This window comes from Nematolebias whitei, chromosome 3 (assembly GCF_014905685.2).
Source record: "Nematolebias whitei isolate Nwh7 chromosome 3, NemWhi1, whole genome shotgun sequence".
NCBI classification, from domain to species: domain Eukaryota; kingdom Metazoa; phylum Chordata; class Actinopteri; order Cyprinodontiformes; family Rivulidae; genus Nematolebias; species Nematolebias whitei.
Genome location: NC_056500.1, coordinates 57,166,234 through 57,170,771, shown reverse-complemented (window position 1 = coordinate 57,170,771; position 4,538 = coordinate 57,166,234). Strand labels below are relative to the sequence as shown.

General features: G+C 40.3%; 1 protein-coding gene across 2 annotated transcripts in view; it reads right to left on the bottom strand.

Annotated features, from left to right (window-relative positions):
* The window catches only part of lnx1 (ligand of numb-protein X 1), a 103,037-nt gene extending 101,454 nt beyond the window's left edge, over positions 1-1,583 (bottom strand). For both annotated transcript variants that reach the window (XM_037698338.1, XM_037698337.1), the window contains exon 1: positions 1,482-1,583. The gene's annotated coding sequence lies outside the window, so the exon portion shown is untranslated. The remainder of the gene's footprint in view (positions 1-1,481) is intronic.
* Positions 1,584-4,538: the final 2,955 nt, after the last annotated feature.

The window sequence follows — 4,538 nt, the reverse complement described above, 5'->3', positions numbered from 1 at the left end:
AACCAGAAGAAGAAGAACAACAACAATATCAACAAGAACCAGAAGAACAACAACAACAGCAACAAGAACCAGAAGAACAACAACAACAGCAACAAGAAGAACAAGATTAGATTTTTAACAGAACTTTATTTATACAATAAGTTAACACAACAGTGTTAAAAAAGGTGATCAGGACAAGCTTAAAATAAAATATTTACAAGAAAAGAACAACTTCAAGAACCAGAAGAAGAACAAGAACTTGAAGAAGAAGAAAAACAATAACAACCAGAAGAAGAACAACAAGAAGAAGAAAAATAAGATGTGAGGAGATGTTGAAACTTTGGACAGAAGCTGCATGGGCACCTTCAGAATGGAATGTCCTCTGAAAGTTTTTAGCTACAAGGGTGTTTTTGTGCCGAAGTTACTGACACGTGTCACTGAGTTGCTTTACCTGACATTTTTATCTGCAGCCCTTGTCAAGACCATAAACTGCTCTGAGTCACACTTAGCGGAAACCCTTTTCAGCGTGAGAAACATATCCATTAAATGCTTGAACTCTGGGCCTTTTGGTGCGAGCCTTGATAAACTGTGAGGCGGCTGAGAGGAACACGTGAGTCACATCCAGCTCAGACAGACCGATACAGTCTGCTGTGTTCAGACATGTCCCAAAATACAGAAAAATTCCAGCAGGATACTTTTCCACCCCTATTTTAACCATATTTAGGTGTTTGCAACAAAACAGAAAAAACTAAAACTCCAATCAGTACTTTTTTGTAACACAAGTCTAACGTTTTTCTATAAAAATGAGAAAATAATTCATCATTTGCCAGAAGAGAACTTGACATTTGTACTTTCCAAATGTTAATGGAAAAGAAAAAAAAAAACTGTCTACTTTTTCCAACATTTGAACAAAAATGTAATTATAAAATAAAAAAATAAAAGACTAAACACAAATGTGCTGTTAGAAGAGATAAAAGGACACAAACACAGTTGTGTCAAACAAATGTAGCACATTTTGTTCTTTATACAATGAATATATGGGAGCAACAGCAACAGTACAGTGGAGTAACTACTTACCCATCACTGATCTAATCTAACCTAATCTAATCTAATCTCTAAAGTTTGTGTATGTTTGTGCACCTGTCTGATTTCTGGATTGATGGTGTGTCTGAGCCGGACCGGACACCTCAGCCTGAGTGAGCAGCTGTGGACAGATGTGAAGTGTCTCTAACGTCGTCTGAGAGGCTCAAACCAGACTGACAGCTACCAGAAAACTACACATGCTGTCGAATTACAGCTCAGGAGGCGAGAACACATTTGGAGATTCAATGCAAATGACTTCCATGCAAATACACCAGAAATGTGACATACATATATACTTTGTAAATACATACATAATACATACTGTGAAATTTAATAATTCCTAACAAAACTCCCAAAGTATTTAAATCAAACTTCAATAACACTTCAGACAAAACGTGTAATGGTGAAAGTATACTTACGTAACATCTTTAGCAAAGTTCACTTTCAACACTGTGGTTCACCTGGACAGGTAAAGCTCTTCTGTGGGTGTAACATTAAACCCTTCAAAGAGGGGAGGGAAGAAAGAGAGTTAAATGACTCACCAAGCAGGACTTTGTTCCAGTCAGGGAGGCTCCTGATTGGCTGCTCAGTCTTAAAGCAGACATTATATCCTGGCTTTGACAAAATTATCCAACCTAGTATGAGGAGCAGGGCCCCTATATGAGCTAAGGAAAAAAAAAAAAATGCTCACCTCTAATTGGCCAAGGTGATCAGGAAGTAGCAGTCAGAGGGGTGGAGCTTGTAAAGGTAAACAGCAGAACTGCCCAAACCTGCTCTGGGAGGTAGAGACAAACTGAATTTTTAAGAACGTGGAGCAGAGACACAAAAGCGAGGCCTGAACGGTAAATGTAACGCACCATAATGTCTTTCAGAGGTCGGTACGGCTCACAACAAAAACATTTTCTGATGAAAAATTGAAATGTCAAGCAAAAGGGCAGCGGTTTGAGCTACAAGCTCTGAAAACAAAGAAGATGTAGTAACTCATAAGACACTCAAGAGATTTCCTGCACAGTCCACTGAAACAAACACACACGTTCTCTCTAACTCTAAGCTTTATAATCTACAAGTAAATAATTGATATCCAGGTTTAAGAGTTTTCGATCACATTAACAGTCCACAGCAAGTGTTTAAACCTGTGGACACAGAGACAATCCTCTTCCCTGAGGGGCTTTTATCTTCTTCTTGTGGTTTGCTTCTCAAACAATTTTATAAAGTCTTGCTTGTGACTGACCTCGTACAAAAACATTTGTTATTCATAATTTAATTTGTGGCCTTCCTCTGGTTTGTCCTGCACTTTTTCAACTGAGACTGTGAGCTGCAGGTGCTCCAGGCAAACACACCTCCACACAATGACACTTTTATGAGTCATGCCAAAACTTGAGCCGAGCCCAACCATTTACTCAGTATTTCAAAAATATTCTGAAAGCAGCGTGTGCGCACAGTCACATACTGAGTCATTTTTCTGATTGAATTTTTTTTTCTTTATTTTCATGTTTCTCATTTTTCTGCTTTCAACATCATCCAGTCTGATTTGTTCCACCTCAAACTTGTCCTAAACGCTGACAAAACCAAAGGGATGCTTTTTTAAACAGGAAGTCGGTCCCAGCAGTTCTTCCTTTGATGTTATCCTCAAATGGTGTCTCTATTGTGTTTGTCGATCCCTACAAATATTTGGGTATCTTGGTCGACTCACATCTCTCTTTTAAGCCTCATGTCGAAAACTTAGTAAGGAAACTGAAAGTTAAACTGGGCTTCTTTTTCAGAAACAGATCCTGTCTAACTCTGAATGATAGGAAACACCTTGTAACTGTGACCTTCCTTCTCTCCATTGATTACAGTGACATTATTTACATGAACACTTCTACAAACATCTTGCAGATGTTGGATGCTGCCTATCATGGTGCGCTAAGATTCATAACCGGCTGTAACTACCATACCCCCCACTGCACCCTGTATTCACTGGTTAACTGGTCATCATTAACTTCAGACATCTCTCTGGTACATTTTCATCTTTAAATCACTTCTTGGTCTGCTGCCTTCATACATCTCCTCCTACATGTCTCTGCGTGAGTGCAGTTACAGCGTGCGCTGTCAGGACATTATTACCTGCAGTGTTCCCTCAGTGAGAACTGAACTAGGCAAAAGGGCCTTCTCCTACTCCGCTCCTGTTTCCTGGAATATCTTGTAAAAATATCTGAAGCTCTCGACCTTGACCTCTCTAAGTGGCTTCAAACATCTGTCAAGTTCCTGGGAAAGAAAACAATGCAGACATGTTTCTGTTTTTAGTTTTCTACATGAGCCCTACAACATAGCTGTTTTTCTTTTATGGGGGCCGAGATGGTGTAGAGGCAGGGCAGCCGGCTTGGGACCCGAAAGTCCCAGGTTCGATCCCCAGTCACTGCACATCACGTGGCGTCTCTGGGCAGCACGCCCCATCCCCAAAATGCCCCCCCGGGCGCCTTCAATAGCTGCCCACTGCACCACCTGGTGGTGGATGGGTTAAATGCAGAGACTGATTTCGCCATTGTATGGAAACATACAGTGCTGACATTGTGATGACATTATTATTATTATTATTATTTTAAACACCATTTTATTTTCACTTGTTATTCTCAATTTTTACGCATCCTTTATGATTGTCTATTGTTGTATTTAGCCGTATTCGCACGGGATTAGTTTTACCTAGGGACTACATGTAATAAATAAATTACTCCCGAACGTCTGCTTTTTATGTGGTGCATTCACACAAGATAACCAAAGCCTAAGATTTAGCTGAAATTTACGAACGTCTTCTGGATATGATGTTAACGCGCTGTGTTGTCACGTCTGGGCTGGTCCATATAATGTGTTTAATGTGTGGGCCGGGACAGTCTCGAGCTTTGATGTGGTTTAACGAATCAGCTAAACTAAGGAATGCACAATATGAAATTGTGTTAATCTACTTGTTGAGGAGGAGGCAGGTCCGACTGGCCAGTTTCAATAAGACGTAAAAAAAAAAAAGCCACGTTAAGCTCAGATGGACAGCTGTCACTGTGCACGTCCGCTGACCTGCTGGTTGAAATGGACTTGCGACCTGTCCAGAATGTCCCCTGCCACAGTGACTGCTGGACAATGGCACCAGCGACCCCCCACTACCTGAAAAGGAAGATGCTGCTAAATATAATGGATGAGTCAGCTGATCACGTGCGTGTCTCCGCTGTCTTGCTGCCATCTGCGGTGAAGGAAGTAGAAGCATAAAAGCCGAAGCGAAAAGAAAAAAAAAGCTGAAGCGAAAAGAAAAAAAAAGCCGAAGCGAGCAGCACTTTCATTTAAAATAGCCTTGTTCTATATTTTTCCAAATTATTTTTTTAAAAACAAAATTACATATTGGATCTCCCCCTCCCTACCATTTCTGTCCAAATCACAGAGATACCTATTCACATTGGATTAGTATTATCACAGGACCTCGGAGTTCAGCAAAATATAGTAGGTAATTT